The sequence below is a fragment of the Lepisosteus platostomus genome, unplaced genomic scaffold, assembly GCF_059453375.1.
Source record: "Lepisosteus platostomus isolate fLepPlt1 unplaced genomic scaffold, fLepPlt1.hap1 Scaffold_40_H1, whole genome shotgun sequence".
In the NCBI taxonomy this organism is placed as follows: domain Eukaryota; kingdom Metazoa; phylum Chordata; class Actinopteri; order Semionotiformes; family Lepisosteidae; genus Lepisosteus; species Lepisosteus platostomus.
This window is the reverse complement of record NW_028291664.1, coordinates 479,490-497,565: the sequence shown is the minus strand read 5'-3', so window position 1 is coordinate 497,565 and position 18,076 is coordinate 479,490. Positions and strand designations below refer to the sequence as shown.

General features: G+C 42.7%; 8 non-coding genes across 8 annotated transcripts; 3 read left to right on the top strand and 5 right to left on the bottom strand.

Moving 5' to 3' along the window:
* Window positions 1-3,776: 3,776 nt before the first annotated feature.
* trnar-ucg (transfer RNA arginine (anticodon UCG)) lies at window positions 3,777-3,849 on the bottom strand. Its single transcript has one exon. It is a non-coding gene; the product is annotated as a tRNA-Arg (tRNA).
* A 4,869-nt stretch (window positions 3,850-8,718) lies between these two features.
* Window positions 8,719-8,791, bottom strand: trnar-ccu (transfer RNA arginine (anticodon CCU)). The gene has a single exon. It is a non-coding gene; the product is annotated as a tRNA-Arg (tRNA).
* A 2,452-nt stretch (window positions 8,792-11,243) lies between these two features.
* On the bottom strand, window positions 11,244-11,316 carry trnar-acg (transfer RNA arginine (anticodon ACG)). The gene has a single exon. It is a non-coding gene; the product is annotated as a tRNA-Arg (tRNA).
* Window positions 11,317-12,485: 1,169 nt separating this feature from the next.
* Window positions 12,486-12,559, bottom strand: trnak-cuu (transfer RNA lysine (anticodon CUU)). The gene has a single exon. It is a non-coding gene; the product is annotated as a tRNA-Lys (tRNA).
* A 1,174-nt stretch (window positions 12,560-13,733) lies between these two features.
* On the bottom strand, window positions 13,734-13,805 carry trnar-ucu (transfer RNA arginine (anticodon UCU)). Its single transcript has one exon. It is a non-coding gene; the product is annotated as a tRNA-Arg (tRNA).
* Window positions 13,806-16,016: 2,211 nt separating this feature from the next.
* Window positions 16,017-16,129, top strand: LOC148634148 (U5 spliceosomal RNA). The gene has a single exon (XR_015933683.1). It is a non-coding gene; the product is annotated as a U5 spliceosomal RNA (small nuclear RNA).
* A 115-nt stretch (window positions 16,130-16,244) lies between these two features.
* LOC148634147 (U4 spliceosomal RNA) lies at window positions 16,245-16,386 on the top strand. The gene has a single exon (XR_015933717.1). It is a non-coding gene; the product is annotated as a U4 spliceosomal RNA (small nuclear RNA).
* Window positions 16,387-17,160: 774 nt separating this feature from the next.
* trnas-aga (transfer RNA serine (anticodon AGA)) lies at window positions 17,161-17,242 on the top strand. The gene has a single exon. It is a non-coding gene; the product is annotated as a tRNA-Ser (tRNA).
* The last annotated feature ends 834 nt before the right edge of the window (window positions 17,243-18,076 follow it).

The following is an 18,076-nucleotide window of genomic DNA, read 5'->3' as shown; positions in this document are numbered from 1 at the left end:
CATCAGACATTAACGAGTACAACCCCCCTCTCTGCCGGAGTGTTGGCTGTGACGAATTAAACCAATTTCACAGGTATTTTCAAAGTAGGAAGTACAGTGTTAACTAGTAGATGGCCTCCTCAATGAAATCGCTTCAACATGCTAATGCGTTGGTGTAACAGTCCCGGCGTGGCAAGCTTCCAATGTCAACTCGACTCGATTGGAAGACAATGAACGTATTTTAGCCCTAAATGAATTAATAGCAAACATGGTTTACATAAAATACATTTTTCCAAGAAAGTTTATAATAATACGATCTATAGTTGAAATCTGAGCCTAAATATAAAGAAAAAAGCATTTTCAGAGAGCAATCACGCTGTGTTTATGTAGAAAAAGCGATTAGGTTTATGAGCAATCTAATTACCTATTTGCTTAAAACGCTATATAAAATAAAGTTTATTTAAAGATGAATGATAAGTGTCGCAGTTTAAATAATTTTCGTAGTAGGGCTTGGACAGATTCCAAGTGCATTTTTGCAATTTACGTTGCATTGTCCAATGTGATGTTGTAATACAGTTTAGAATACAGTAAGTCTAAACTGTATCAGCTTTATTTATGGGTTGCAATTTAGAAAAAGTCAAAAACCGCACTCAAAATGCAATTTAGAGCTTTCTGGCAAGAGGAGACACCCAAATTATAATGTAACATGCCACTGTTTGTGCATGAACAAAGTTATACTGCAATTTTCCTTAGATACGCGATTAAAAAAAAAAATTTTTGAATCCCCGGCCAAACACATTCCATAAGAATCAGCGCTTTTATACAGTATATCGCCTTTAAACACATATATTTAAACACCCGTTTACGATTTAAATCAAAACGCGATTCAAATCAATATAAATGTTTATTTTGTAACGCATAGGTGACTATTCATTGTTATTAAAAAGACGTAAATTCGATCATGTTGTGATATTTAGAAATATAAATTTGTTTTGATGTGAGTGAGGTTTTATTTAATCTCTGACCAAGGGAAATGTTTCATTTTTTCAAAGAAATGTTTGTTAAAAATTAAAGTCATAGTTCCATGAGATTCAACCACAGACCATGTGACATAGGAGTCAGGAACCTAACCCACAGCACCACCAGCGCAGACACATGCTGAGGGCTGAAAAAGCACTACAGAAACATTATCGACTATAAAATAATGTAATTAGGCACAGAAGAAGTTTACAGCACAGTACAATAATAAATGCTGACCATGAGTTTAGAAGCATAAATTACCTTACACTCAATTTAAACACAAGCTGTCTTTAGCCCTCTAAGCTGGTTCATACAGAAATGTAGAGAACCAGGTTCAGAACACACAGCTTCATTAGCGAATACATATGCAGAACATCTAGAGAAGATGTTTTACAGAGGATGGATTTTTAGAAACATCCCATCAGTGACATCACTGAAGTCAACTCCTAGGTAACTGTCGTGTGGATAGTTTCACAAGAATCAGACAAAGGTTTAAGCATCGCTTATTTTAGATAAAACTGCAAAAAAACAACAACAACCCATAATGTACTTCTTTGCGGCTCTGTTTGCCCAAATCATATATTCACAACGTGAAATTAGAAAATAATATTACGTAACCAAAAACCGCAATATGGAAACAGAACCTGTGTAATTGTTGACAGATGATGTACTCGTAACATTTTTACAAGACGAACTACAACATTTAAAAAATGACTTGTATGTACTTGATATCTCTAATCAATCCACTGCACTGCATTAAAACAAAACGAAAACTAAAACGCCCTGGGCATACTGTTTTGCGCTTCTTATCAGTTGCTCAAAAGCAATTTGACTGTATGAAATGCATAATATAAACCTAGAAACATATACGTGAGGAGTATTTACGTAGAATCGGTGTCAAGACATACCTCTCAAATACTGTAAATCAAGTTAAAAATATCTCAAGACCGATTCTGGTCATAATGAAACCATGTTTCGTGTATGTTTTCTTTAAAGTACCGAGACCAGCCATATACTGTATGTTTATGTTCCAAAATTAATATCGTTTATGGCCTTCACACGCGTTGCAGTATGCTCCTATTCTTTTTATGCTCAGGCACTAAGATTTCCCTTCAGTGGTATAATTCCATATAAATATTCAATACTTAAACGGGCACAGTTAAGACATTAAATATACATATACATATACATATACAAACTGTATACAGTACAGTTTGCGTACGGTAATATGTTTATGTTCCTAAATCAACCTCTTTTATGAGCATGTGAAAGGCATGGTGAATCGATTCTCAAAAATTACTGTACTTTGCATGATTGGAAAAAAATGCGTGATTGCGAAATGCTGTGGTGTTACTTTTACAAAGACGGTCAATGAAAAAAATAATGTGGACCAGGGCAATACTTTGAGTTTACAGCTTGTCCAAGGTCATTTATTATTAATACTATTAGTAATATTTTCATTAAAGACTTTGATGGCTACAGCTCAAACATGAGAAGTTGAGCTTTATTAGCTCCACCTTGCGGAAATTCTGGATACTATTATTTTGCTAGCGGTATTTACCGGTAACTCGCGGTATTTACCGGTAACTTGTGGTAGACTGCGTACAGCGTACGCCCGCACATTTTGAATGGCTGCACCTGTAGCAATCATATTGTAGCAGACACTCAATTGACTGTTTCACAAATGATCATATTTTACTAGAGATTCTGTTTGGGATACGGATGTGCATTCTGACAGCAATCTCTTACAAAAAATGATTTTACCTTATCGCGGCTTTGCCCTTCTTGCCTCTTTGGACAATATCTCCATCTTGTGGTCGTTGTTGGTAATGTCTAGACAATATCTCCATCTTGTGGTCGTTGTTGGTAATGTCTTCTTATAGATAGATACTTTATTGATCCCGTGAGGGAAATTGCAGTGCAAAAGCAGCTTAACACACACAACACAGCCACAGTGTAACGAATTATATAATAATAGTACAATACTGTATATATACTGTATATATATATGAAACAGAAATAGAAACAGAAAAAGGAATCGCTTACTCACCTGGAGAATCTCTGTAGGAATATCTAGCATTTATCAATGGAAATAAAAGCTGCTTTAATACAGTGCATGTTGAAACTCAAACCCTCAGCTGCTGTTCTTGTTTGTTTTGGGACAAATTGCAACTGAGCATCGCATGAGCCCTTACGTACCCTTATCTGTTAGGGAATTTCAAGGGAGGAGTTAGGTCAGAATGGCTAGGCTGCAAAACAACAAGTAAAGATTTATTCCAAGATGAAACCTTGTGGCGGTTTTCTTATCTTTTCAGCATGGACTAAACTTTTACGTGTTCCTTATATGCTATATATGTATATATTAGCACCAATGTCGTTCTTAAAAACTAACATGAAATTGTCAGGGACATTCAGCTATATACAAAGACGAGACAGACAAAGTAATAATTCTATATTAACGTGGCCTACATATTGATGCAATGATCGAACTAACTGACGTGTTCTGATTCAGATCCCCTGCAGTTCATGCCAATTAGAACAATAGCAATGCTGAGTCCTCCCCACCCTACTGAGCACAAATTCAGCTGCTCTCCAGTTCTGTTCTGCATGTTTTTTCATTGCAATTGAGCTCGGAGCTGGAGATGATCTCCATACAGTTCTGTGTTAACTAGCCCGCACTTGCGTGCTAAATTACGGGTTGTGGTAGATGCTTTTCTATAGTTCATATACATAACGGCAACCTGTTACCGAGGAACCTGAGAGGTTTAAAAGCCTCACGAGCCAGGCAGGACTCGAACCTACAATCTTCTGATCCGAAGTCAGACGCGTTATCCATTACGCCACTGGCCCATAGAACTTACGCTTGCACTCCACCACAGAGAGCTCTACACTGCTACCAGTAGTACACTTCCCCATCTAAATTTTCACAGCAAGAAACTTGTGTTTCCTACTATTTTTATCAGGTTTAAAATATCATCTCCTTAAAACAGAAAAAGTGTTGATGTGTCGTGCTGAAATTCCGATTGATTTTGAATTCAAAGAAAAAAGGTTTTCTTCCAAAACACCATGAAATTGTCACATCTTGCAGACAATAGGTGTATTCCATGTTGAAAAGAGAAGAAAGAAAACCATGGAGCCTTTTACAGGTGTGAGGCTTCTTCAGGTGTGAGAAGACCTCACAGCCGAAACACTGTGTTTCCGTTCTTCTCTTTTCAGCATGCAATAAACCTATTACTTGTTCCTTTGCAGCCGAGGCATGCTGACGTAGCTACCCAGCTGAACATCTTGCAGACTCTACAGTACTTCTCTCCTGTAGAAGTAAAGCAGGGCTTGCTGGGTGAGCTTTTGCTCCGGTAAATTAGGTCACGTGTCATGTTAAATCACTTCTTCTAAACACAACATTTGCTGGTGCTAGCTTTCCCCATGAAAAGAGACATTTCCCTTACAGTACATGACATATCGTTTTTATTCTATCAATAAGTATAGAAATAAAACAAAAGAAAAAATGTTGTCGCCAAAGAATGCACAGCTCTGTCGCCTTGGGGAGGTGTCAAGGGCATTGAGCTCCTTGGACATGAGAAGTGCCAGATAAATGCCATTTCTCATCATTTCTCTTGGCGTCAGTTCTGCTATTAAATGGGACGGAGGCAACGGGCTCAGAGAGCAGGTTAAGTGCACACCGAACGCAGATGTGTCCAAGTGTCTGTAAAAGCGCGGTGCTCTGCTGGCGCTGTTCCCTAGTGGCTTAAAGTGCCTGCCTAGTAAGCAGGCGATCCTGGGTCTGAATACCAGCGGTGCCTCTCTCCGTGTCTTGTTGTGCCGCATGTCTCATTTCAGACAAACATGTACAGCTTGGTTCAGTTTAATGCAAGAATTCATTTCCTTTCTGGAATAACTTGTTTTTGAAGAAATCCATACAGCTTGTGAATGATGAAATCCATTTCTTGGTTGTCAGTGGAAAAAGATTGCCGGCTGCAAGAAGCGCAAGTGATTGTTTTCTTTGACCAAAAACCTGCAAATGTAGGGCACACAAAAGACTGTCAGACTCTGTGGTGCTGAAAAGTTGGTGGTTCAAGCCCCTCCAGTATGCGTGTCTCAGTTTTTCCAATGTAAACATCATCACCATCGCTAAAGAGGATGGCGCAGAAGGCTCCACAGCTGAAACGTTGTGCTTCTTTTCTTCTCTTTTCAGCATGGAGTAAACCTTTGCTTTATCCTTTGCAGCCTAAGCATGCTGACGCAGCTACCTTTCTCTTAACACGCCTCAATCATTATTCACCAAAACGATCAGCAGAATAAGTCGCCTTTGTGGTGATGTCACTCCTCTGCTTCACAAATGTCCTTAGTGACGGGCCATTTCTTTCTGCCATTTTTCCGGAGCGGTTATTGATTGCTCCATCATTTCCCTCTTACTTTCCATCATTAGATTGAAAAAAAACAGAAACAGGCTGACAGGACGACAATCAAATTGCAAAAACTCATCAAAGCACTCGATAGAGTATTTGAATCCACAAGTAGCTACGAGCAACTTTGTCCTGGCTTGCATGAAAGGTCGGAAAATGTCAAAAAGAAAAAGATGGTGGCTTTTTCATATTCGTTCTTTTATTTTTAGTTCGTTGCTTCTTCTGTCCATTGTCCTCCTGCCTGGCTCTTGACCTGTGACTGTTTGAACGCACACAGTAGACTTTCATGCAGGGGATTTGTCCTGAGCCTCTGTGAAAGACCCACCCACCCCCATAAATAACTGCTCTAGAAACACATGAATGCAAAACTAAACCACAGCTTAAAGAGGAGCTTGTCATGACCACCAGGCAGTTAAGACCAACTCTTAAGCAATCTAAACAGCACCAGCAGCGGGTGATTATTAACAAACGCCCACCTGCACACACTCCACCGTGCGGTACGCAGTGCTATTTTTACCATCTTTACCTGCTTCCCGCTGGTATTGAGTCTACTCCTTGAGAGCTCTACCTGGCGTTTTTTCCATTACCTCGTTTATTCTGGATATTGGACTCCCCTTCTGCCTTTTCGACTTTGGACCTCGCCTCTCACCTCGGACTGTTTGCCACCAGTGTTCTCCCTGGATTACGACTTACCTTACGCCTCTTGACCACGAAACAAAGCAAAGCAGAGCAAAACAAAATGAACAAACGAAAACCCTCACGTCCCGCACTTGCATATAACGCCGTTACGTGCCCAAGCGGTATTGTACGTCATCCTAGCACTGCACCCCGGGGCGTACGGTATATGGGAACTAGCACACACCACGAATCGTCTCGAATCACTCCCTACAGCTGTAAGGCACCTTGAAGCATGCACCCCCAACATTCTTCTTTGCGCATCTGTGAAAGGTAAACTCTTGAGCAAACTCTGAACCAGCTCTAAGGAAACTAATCCGATTAGACGTTACTTTGACTCATCTTTTAAGGGACCCTTGTTAATTGAAGAAATCAATGATTTCGAATGAATTCTGTATGCGTTAAAAGACAGCTATACACAGAAAACATGCAGGACACTGCTCATGATGTTTCCCGAGCCAAAACACAGTGCGTTTTTCCAAACCATCTGACAAAGCCCGCCCACTGAAAACTGCAGCAAATCGTGTAAAGACGTTCAACTTTGTAACTACTGCACGCACAGGAAGCAGAATAAATTCCTCTTTTCAAACTGTCAAAGGTTTGCTTTGCGAACACTGCAGGACATCGCACAATGTCTTTTGAACGGGGACAAACGATTTCTTATGGGGCACAGTAAGTACAGACGTTTAAAAAGCTCCACTCATGCCGACGATGCAGCATGAAGAAGCGCAACCTAACGTTTGCATTCCTAGCAAATTCCTTTTATTTTTTGATAAATAAAGACAGTCTTGTTTAACAAACAACACACACAACATTTTACATTGTCAATTCAATTCAAATCAATGTATTTCTATATAGCGCCTTTCACAACAAGGTTGTCCCAAGGCACTTAACAATGCAAGTTGTTAAGAGCCTTGTGTCTAATATGCCGCCTAGGTTACGTGCTGTCTCTTTGAGGCAAATGTTTAAATCCTCTGAGTTAAGTGCTGAAGTTATAGTAGTCCTATCAGTATTGTTGCCTCCGATCAACAGATCCTAATTTTTCTCAGAGTTGAGTAACAAAAAGTTTTCACACATCCAAGTATTTCCTTCCTTAATGCATTTAACTAAACTGATAATAGACGAGTTGTCGTTTGGTGTAAACAAAATGTTTATTTGAGTGTCATCAGCATATGAATGAAAGTTCATATTATTTTTTCATATTATCCTACCTAGCAGCAGCATGTAGAGAGAGAGAGCAATATTGGTCCCAGCACTGATCTTCTGGTACCCCAAATTGAACTGGTGACATTGATGAAGCAGTACAATTATTAGATATTTGAACATAATGAAAACGATGAGTTAAATGTGAAGTAAACCACTGAAAGACGGTTCCAGATAAGCCAACCTCAAACTCAAGCCTGTGTAACAAAACAGAGAGGTCAACCGTGTCAAAGGCAGCTCTAAGATCTAGAAGCACAAGCACTGTTTCATTCCCCGCATCAGTAGCTAAGAGAATATCATTTACGACTCTTGTTAATGCAGTTTCAGAAACCAGACTGAAATTTCTCAAGTATATTATTTGAATCCAGATACGATTGACGTTGGGCAACAACTATTCTCCCAAGACTTTTAGATTGAAATGGGACCTTTGAGACAGGCCTGTAGTTGTTAAGAACTTGTGGATCCAAATTTGACTTCTTAAGGAGCGGTCTAACAACCGCTACCTTAAATTGATCAGGTACAACGCCTGACGCAAGCGATGCATTCATCATACTAATTATAGGTCCTGCCAGTCCTTCGAGGGAATCTTTGACTAGCTGAGTGGGGATGGGATCTAGCGAACAGGTGGTTGACTTTGTCTTACGTCTGTGTTCATGAGTCCACCATAAGAAGAAATCTGAACAGGAGTGGTGATCATGCGAGGTCACCACGGAGGAAACCACTGCTCTCCCCCCCAAAAAAAGCACCACTGCCCCTCTCAAGTTTGCTAAAGACCACATGGATGTTCCACAGCAACTCCTGGAACAATGTTCTGTGGACAGATGTGACAAAAGTTGAAAGTTAAAGGAGTACATCAACAACAGAGTGGCTGAAACAGAAGAAATTCCGTATTTTGGGATGGCCAAGTAAGAGTCCTGACCCCAATCCCATTGAAGTACTGTGGCGTGATCTGAAGCAGGCCGTTCAGCGCAAGACATCCCAAAAATTTACATGACTGAAACAGTTTTTCATAGAGGAATAGGCCAAAATACCTCCTAACTGCTGCTCAGGTCTGACCAGCCGCTACAGAAAGTAGGGGTTGAGGTTTTTGTCATAAAGGAGGTTCCACTAGCTCCTTAATATAAGGGTTCACATACTTTTTCCATCAATGACCTTGATTGTTTAAACCATTTGGTCAATAAAGAAACAGCAATGTCAAATGTTGGGCGTGTGTTGTTTGTTAAATCAGACTCTCTTTATTAATTATTATGACTTAGATAAAGATAAGATCACATGTTAGGAGCCATTCATGCAGAAATCCACATCATTCCGAAGGGCTGTTTACAAAAGTTTTTCTCCCAACTGTATGTGAGAGAAAAGCAGAGACGCTCACTGAGTAAGGTGGGGTTGCAGCTTTGCAAATCACAAGGACATTTGTATGCTCAAAATGGGACAGGAGCACCCCAGATGGGACTCAAACCCATAATCTCTGGCTTAGGAGGCCAGTGCCTTATCCATTAGGCCACTGGGGCACACTGGGTTGGGTCGATCACGCTGATGAAGAGCCAGTTTTTTTTTTCCTTTGCTTTTTCAAAGGGATCCCCAAAATTAGGAAAGTTAGGCAGCAGAAGGTTTACTGTGACCTGAGAAGGACCGGAATCCAATCACGGTGGTACACACACACACACGCTCTCACTCATCTGAGCTACACGGCTACCAAGATGATCTCAGGTGCGCCGAGCTGGTACGGAACATATTGAACTGATCGACGGCGAATTGTCTCTCAGACAGGCTTTTCACCTCTGAGCTCCCTGACTGACAGTAATCAGCTAGGTAGTGAAACAGTCAGCTGCTTCTAAGCCTTAAACAGCTGCATCGCGGCGCTTCCACAGAGAGATGATTTGAAAGCCAAACATCGCCCATTGGGAACACCTTACTATCACTAGTTTAAGAGACTCTTAAGGTCTTGCAGAGGTGCCTGTCTAATAGCATGCGCTTTGCAAGCTATAGGTGTTTAGGCTGAGGCAGAATGCCTGTTAACAAAATGTTTTTCTAAAGGGGCCTCGCACTCTTTTCCAAGCAATGGTCACCATCCCCACCGAGTGTCACAATGTAGTCATGTCCTAGGACATCACCTGTTAGTCTCCATTTGTCTGCCACCAACACTTTAGGTTACGGGGTCACAACCGCACATCGGAGACCAGAGGAGCCGTTGGCGTTCTGGCGCCGCAGATTGGGCTGAAGGTGGGGCGCTTGAATCTCGCTGTTGGAGGCCGTCTGAAACTGACCCAAGCCTTTCCCTTGAATTAAATGTAAATAAGAAATGAACCCCAGATGCACATGGAATCAATCACGTGTTTCCTTTGAGCCGTTTCAGAGACTGCTCCAGAGTTTACCTTGCACAGATGCGCAAAGATTAATGATGGGGGTGCACGCTTCCAGGCGTCTTACAATTGTAGGGACTGATTAGAGACAATTCGTAGCTTGTGCTCATTTCCCTCTATTCCCCGTGTTGCAGTGGTAGGATGACGTAAATTCCTGCTTCGACACGTAACGGGATTATAATCAAGTGCAGGAGCTGAGGGCTTTAGTTTTGTTTCGTTTTCCATGGCGTTCGTAAGCGCGCAAATCAAAGGCAATTCCTGCGTCTAACACGAATGTAAATGCTTTTGAAAGTGCAGTGTGGTGCAGCTTGTAAAATCCTTGTCCACATTTTTGGTTTGTTGATGTTTTTTCTGTCTGCCAAAGTTGCATTTTGACATCCGGACTGGGGGACTTTACCATTTGAACGTGAAGCCAGCCTTAAACCCTCTGAGGCGTGTCTGTCTGCCGGCACGAATCTTGTGAAAGGTATTTTTTTTAACGAAGACCAACTTTAAAAAGGTTTCCGCAGCCACCTCGCAGTCCGTGTTTGATTATAGGAGGAATGCGGCGGCGTTGAGCTCGCATTTGTCGTGCTCGAGTGGTTAAGGTGATGGGCTCGAAATGCGTTGAGGCTTTCCCGCGCAGGTTCGAAACCTGCCGACTCCGGCGTCTGCTGCACGTCGCCTTGTGCCTGCGCGGCAGAGGCGAAGTGCCGCTTCTCCTTTCCTGGTACTATAACAACGCGAAATCGTTTGGACCCGCTGCCGTGGAAATCAATTCTTCAGATAACCACGCATCTTGCATTCGCACCTCTGGTGCTCTACTTATGCCTTTGAAAACCTAATGAATAAAGCTGAAAGAACCGACACGATATGTAGGTGCTGGTAAAGCACGCAGTAAAGAACTGTTAACAGCAAGGGTTTCAGTGGGTTAACTGAGGAGAAGGCGTGATCGCTAATTGTTGACTTTTTATTTGGTGTTAGAAACACTCTTACTGTGCATGACGTGCAACAAATGTAGCCACAGAAATTGCATCACGCTTTCATGTATGCTATTGCAGACACCAACGTTGCCTAGATAGAAAACCGAAATAGCCGTGGGTTTGCTTGCTGGTCTGAAGGATCTCTCTTCGAATCTCTATCATTTGTCAATGAAAGTAAAAGGCGCTGCAATCTCATACGTTCAGAATCAAACCCGCAGCTGTTGTTCGACTTTATTTCTTGACTAATTACAACTGAGTGTCGCATGAGCAGTTACGTAAACTTGTCTGGTATATTTGAACACAAATGCCGTTCTTCAATTAAAACTAACAGTACATTGTCAGGGACATTCAGTTCTATACAAACAAGAGACAGACAAGAGAATATTTCTACCGTTCATGTGGACTACGTGTTGACTTACTGATCGGAATAATTGAAAGGTTCGGGCTCATAGCCGATGCAGTGCGTGCTAATTAGAACAGCAACGCTGAGCTCTCAGCACCGTACTGAGCCCAGGTGTTTTTCTAAAGCTGTCAGGTGCAGTTCATTTACATGAAGGAAATCTCTTACTGGGTACGATTACAATGCAGTAAGTAGCACAGACTACTTAGGGAGTAGCCCGATGCGTTTAAAAACGACCCGAGCCAGGCAGGAGTCGAACCTGCAATCTCCTGATCCGTAGTCAGACGCGTTATTCATTGCGCCACTGGCCCTGGTGGGACACTGCAGGACTGTAACCCAGTGAGATCAGCACTGCAACTAGTAAAATATTACCCCCGGTCCATTCTTTTCCAAAAGTGAGAAACACCTTTCTACATCTTGTCTGTTTTAAAACCATATCTCTTTAAACCAAACCAAGAGTTTGTCTTTTGGACTGATATTCTGATTCATTTCGATTTCAAAGAAAAAAAAACATTATCTTCCAAAGCATCATAAAATTGTCCATTCTTCCAGACTCTACTTCTCTCTTGTAGTAGTACAGCAGACCTTTCCAGGTGAGCAGATCACAGAGTCCGAAATATGCTTCCTCCATCAAGCAAAGTACCTGAACATGACTCTGTCTTCATAAAAGCGCCCCTGTAATAAAGAAATTAAATCCGAAATCAAGAGGGCAGTTGCCTACTGAAGTTCAAGAAGTCATCAATTTTAACCTAGCAACACATTAAAGGCTGCATCTATACAAGTACGATTCTAGAAATGCTCACCAGATTACGTTTTAAGAAGGAACTGCGCCTCAGGTTCCGCCGAGATCTTAACTTGGATGGCAGGATTCAGAATCCGGAGTGTGGACTGATGGCGCACGGAGGGTCCACATACTGTGGATCCCTCAGTTTTCTTCCGCGTGTTTAAACCGCCAGCGTGTGACTCCCCTGTCCCCGTGACCTCATTGCGCTGCTCTCTCCTCTGTGCAGCCGAGCCCGATTCACGGTAAAGTGAAAAAAAAAGATGCCCTCAACGTGGGATTTACTCTGGATCGAGGATAGATGTCACCTTTTTATCGTTGAACAGGATGTATGTGATGTGGCGACTAGGTTCAATTTTGTATCCTCTTTAAAAGATTAAGGACTGGGGTGAGCATGATTTACCACCCTTTCAGCTAAGAACCCGACATGAGCACCGTTTAAGCTGCATAGACTCGGTCGTTTAACTCTTCTCCATTAGCATGGTAAAGGTTAAAGAAAAAAAACATTGCTGACTTCTTTTTTTTTGCCAGCCGCTAGCGCTGATTAGCAATGTTTGTATTTCATGTTTTGCAAGTTCCATCCATTTTAAGAAAAACAAGTCGCGTTAAAGACAGGAAATGAATACTTGCATTTAATTAAGTCTAGCTGTAGGCGGTTGTCTGTTAGGACCAGTTCTGTTCGAGAAGACAGAACAAAGAAGGCACCACTGGGATTCGGACTCAGGATCTCCTGTTTAAGAGACAAGCGCTTTAACCAACTAAGCCACGGCGCCCCGGGAGGGTTGTCCTTTTGCAGCCACTTGGACACACCACTCAGACACATCTGCATTCGGTGTGTGCTCCGCCTGCTCGCTGAGCAAGTTGCCACCTTTACATACAATAGCAACATCGACACCAAGAGAAAGGATGACAAATGGCTTTTATCTGGAACTTTTCATGTCCAAGGAGCTCAATGTGCTTTCTGTGTACAACAGGGCCACTGAACTCCACACTGGCCACTGAACCACAGCAGTGGCTTGCTGGCTTGACATCTCCCAAGGAAAATGTTGAAATCGCATGTGGAACAGGAAAATGACCCTCGAGTACGAGGGGAAAAAAAAGAAAAAGATCATCTGGAGCGCGCCAACCCATGTCCGGACAGCCCAGTTTCGCTGACAAGGTGTCTGAGTGGTTGAGGTGATGGACTGCTAATCCATTGTGCTCTGCACGCATGGGTTCGAATCCCATTCTCATCGCTCTCCATGTCTGACACGTGTGCCTGTTCGACGTCGGCCCTCCTGTTGTTTGCTCTGGTGCTAGAGCCGTACATTTTCTAGCGGTGGCTGAACATGGTATAGTAGGCCAACGTCGGTATCGAGCAGTGACAGTAACAGTACTTACTGCGCACCATAAGAAATCGTTTGTCCCTGTTCAAAAGAGATTGTGCGATGTCCTGCGGCGTTTGCAAAGCAAACCTTTGACAGTTTGAAAAGAGGAATTTATTCTGCTTACTGTGCGTGCAGTAGTTACAAAGTTGAACGTCTTTACACGATCTGCTGCAGTTTTCAGTGGGCGGGCTTTGTCAAATGGCTTGAAAAAACGCTCTGTGTTTCGGCTCGGTAAACATCATGAGCAGTGTCCTGCATGTTTTCTGTGTATAGCTGTCTTTTAACGCATACAGAATTCATTCGAAATAATTGATTTCTACAATTAACAAAGGGTCCCTTTTTGAACCTGCGAGAAGCATTCTTTCAATGTAACAGATTTACTCCGGGGAAAGGCAGCATGACATTGAGAGTAGCTCAAGCTTTCAGCACCCGTATCGGACTGCGTGTATGCAGACACCGCTCAGAATCCCCTGTAAGATTCTCCCTCAATTCCGTTTTGCAGTGCTTTAGCTCTTTCAAAAGGCTTCGCTTTGCTAGTCACAATCCAAGGCTCATGACAGCATCTGAAAACATTCACCACTGCATTGGCCAGGAATCGAACCTGGGTCAACTGCTTAGAAGGCAGCTATGCTCACCACTATACCACCAACGCACGCCCGCAGGAAGCCTGCAGGACACCACCAGAGAATGCTTTTTAAAAAATTTTTTTTATTAAACATAGAATTTACAAATACAAATACAACAAGAGGATCAGAGTCATGTACAAGAGAAAAAAAACACAGAAGAAAAAAGCATTTAACTACCAGAGGTAATTAAGTAATTATGTGATCAAATTGTATATTTTACACGTATCATATTTTCCTTGCTTTAATATTTCTCAATTATTTATAAACTTTAGTTTCAACATGCATGCGTTTCCTGTAAAAAATAAAACTCAGCACACAGTTTTTCTTTTAACAACATTTCGAGTACCTCTGGCATTCATGAAAAAGACATACACAAAAGCAAATAACTAACTCTAAGACTGTCTAAACTATTGAGTTTTTCAAAGAACCAGAACTATAACAGTCCTTAACACTTAACTACACCATTCCAAACTAACACTAAAGAAACACTAGTATATACTGGTATAACAAATAAAACCAAACATAATCGTTAACTGAGCAGTCACTGGGAGCAAATCTCCTTCCCGTCCACAAAGGCCCTCGCTCCCACAAAGTAGGCTCTCCTCCCCTCTCTTCTGGCAGCTTCAACCTGGGGCCACAGCTGGTTCCTGGTACTCCTGTCCGCGGCAGACAGGTCCTCTGCAAACCTCAGTTTGTTCCCATTCAAATACTCATTCCCCCTCGCCGCTCGCCACAGCATGTCCCTCGCCGTCCTCTTGGTGAACTGTATTATAATCGATCTGGGGCGCACTTGCTCAGTTCGCTCAGACATGTTCGCTCTCCTGAGCCTGTGAACAAAGTCAATGGCCGATATTACGTCCTCCTGGTCCGGCAGGGTCCTTTTACAGATACCCTTCACTGTTGCAACAAGGTCCTTATCACGTTCCTCTTTAACTCCAAATAATTTTAAATTCCATCGTCGACGGTATCTATCTACATCGTTCACTTTCAATTCAAGTTCTTTAATATGCTTTTCTTGTTCGGTATTTACTTGTTTAAGAACTTTTACTTCACTCTTTAAGTCTTCAACCTCTTTAAACACACAGTCCATGGACTTTTTATGACTTTCGATTGCGACTGTATTAGATCGAATCATTTCCTTCAGCTCACCCATGCTCTGTGCCATCATGTTGAAGATGTTGGTCTGGAGCTCCTCCAGCGTCAGCTCGCCCCTTCCTCTCTTGGCTGCCGGGGTTTTCACAGGTGTGCTGGGCAGGGACTCCGGCTCTTCCTCTGAGTCTCACTTGGGCTGCGAGCGCTCGCGTACGAGCGCATCTCCAGCACTCTTTCCACGTCCCCTCCAGCTGCTTCACTTTTCCCTTTAGTTGCCATCAATTTTCTTGTAGTGCTATACATATACGATTGAGGTATCTTAGATTTCTTCTTCGAAGACCCAGCACTCTCTTTTCTTTTCTCAGTGTTACTCATATTGAAATTCTTAAATCTAAAAAAAATTGTTTTTTTTTCTTTCAGTTATAACTGAAGTTTAAACAACTACTGTTAAGTCCTTATTTTTCAGTAGTCAAAAAAAGCAAAAATTAACATTCAGGTCATGAAAAACTAAAAAAAAACTCCTCAACCACTAAACTTTACCTCCCACCCCTGAGCGCCATCTTGAACGCCCCTACCACCAGAGAATGCTCACGATTTCGGAAGCTGTCTCCGGGACGTGCTAATTCCGCACATCCTGAATAAATCATGATATAGTTAGTTGCTGTAGCTAGACGTTCAAATGAGTTTCATGGCCAGATGGACTGTTTCCTCCAGCGGTATAGTATTGCAGTGAGACAGCACGATGCCTGCAAGACTATGTCACGCTAAACGCCACAGATTTCCGAGGGTTAGGGTTAGGCTCTTATTATGGCGATTGTGGCTGTCTGCTCTGCGAGTCCTCGGTCTCCGGCCGTCTGATTGGCGCTCTTTTCTTTGGGGGGCGGGAAGTGTCCGGCCGCAGGTGATCTTGGGACCTAGCTTTGCATAGCGGCTTCCCAGAGTGCGTCGTTTCCTGCACACTGTGGCCGGGTGTTTTCCGAGTTATCGCACGGATTGGGCACGCCCGCAAGCCGAGAGCCGCAGGCGATGAGCCCGGAGCTGAATGGGCCCCACTGGCTCATTTGTAAGGCCAGGTGCATTGCCAACCACGACCGGAAGGGCAGAGGCTTTGAAGGCGGCCTGGGCTCCTGCAGCTGTGCAGCCACACACTCTGGTTTCTCTTCATCTCGTACAAATCTTTCGCCTTTTACTAAAGATTTCCGTGGAGAGGAGCATGAATTCCATGCAATTTTTGTGCTTCCCTGCCTTCGGGTGGGGCGCAGCTGGGCTGGTCAAAGAGAGCAAACAGAAATATGAAGCATTTCAGCAACGACATGCCATGAGACGATTGATAACGATTTCCATAGGATCCCCGCGGTTGCCTGGCAACCGTCAGCTTTGCGCAGTGGCAGTATCATAGCCTGTGAGGTTTAGCCGAGGCGCGATTATTGCTAGTTGAAAACTTTTCCCAATACCCCGCTTCCGCTGGTTTGCAATGCAATCGGCGAAAGCAATTTTTGACAGTCTCGTCAGAGAATGAGGAAGGTGTTTAAAGACAGATTTTGTCATGGTAACATCATGGTAGAAAGAAACGAGCTTGTTACGTCTCAACAGAAACGCTCTTTAGCTCTTTCAGCGTTATGCAGAGAACAGCGTCTGTCGAGATCACTTTTGAGTCAGCGCGAAACGCCGTGTGCTGTCAGTTTGGTTTCATATTGCTCGTAGCGGCGCCCGGCTTTTGTCTGTCAAACGTTAGGTTGCGCTTCTTCATGCTGCATCGTCGGCATGAGTGGAGCTTTTTAAACGTCTGTACTTAATGCGCCCCATAAGAAATGGTTTGTCCCCGTTCAAAAGAGATTGTGCGATGTCCTGCAGCATTCGCAAAGCAAACCTTTGACAGTTTGAAAAGACAAATTTATTCTGCTTCCTGTGCGTGCAGTAGTTACAAAGTTGAACGTCTTTACACGATCTGCTGCAGTTTTCAGTGGGCGGGCTCTGTCAAATGGCTTGGAAAAACGCACTGTTTCGGCTCGGGAAACATCATGAGCAGTGTCCTGCATGTTTTCTGTGTATAGCTGTTGTGGGCATTTCTCTGTTGTTGATTCTTATTTTGTGTGTAACAAAGTGGCATTTTCATGTCCGGACGGGGAGACTTTATCATTCCGACATGAAGCCACCCTTAAGTCCTCTGAGGCGTGTCTGGCTGCAAGGCTTGTATTTTGGAAATGTTTTTTGAAACGGAGAACAACTTTGAAATAGGCTTCCGCCGGGTAAGATTATAGCAAGAACGCAGTGGGGATGGGGCTTGCTGTAGTCGTGGCCGAGTGGTTAAGGCGATGGACTAGAAATCCTTTGGGGTCTCCCTGCGCAGGTTCGAATCCTGCCGACTACGTTGTCCGCCTCCAGTCGGTGTGTTCCGGTGCAAGCAAAGAAGCGCGAATGAGGAATGGGCCCCTGAGACAGTCATTTGCCTGTTTCACAAATGATCGTATTTTACTAGAGATTCTGTTTGGGATTCAGATGTGCATTCGGACAGCAATCCCTTTCAAGAAATGATACGTTCTGGATGAGGTCAAAGGTGCTGGAACACTGTATTTAGGATGTGTTTGCAGTGATTGTGTGTCTCCTGCTTCAACGCAGTGATATATAGATGTGCTCCTGTAATTTATTGGTACAAGCCCAGGGCAGTAAGCAGTCTGAGGATTTATTTCCAGACGGCATAGAGCAGTGAAGCAGTGAAGTAGTGCAACACACTGGATCATTATATTATTTGAATCTATTCTACTTAAATTATTACATTATACACAACTTGAGTTCATTTTAAAAATTAAAAGGTAATGGAAGGAATGCATATTCATGAGGAAGATTATACAGATATGCATGTGATAATCTTCCTTTTATCATGTAGTGCGTCATTTGGACACTTTGTGGGCTTGAAATACAAAGAAAATCATGTTCTATGGTACAAGATAAATACAAAACTTAAGATTTTATTTTAATTAGATTTGTTTATAAAGCATAAGCAATCATTTCATACATTAATATATGTGAAAATGACATTTTAGCATCATATTACATACAGGTCTCTAGCTTCAACACAGTGATATATATATATGCTCAGTGATTTATTGGTACATGCCCAGGTCAATAATCAGAATGAGGATTTATTTCCAGACGGGCTACAGGTAGTGTTGTGAAATACTTCAACACACTGGATCGCAGATTT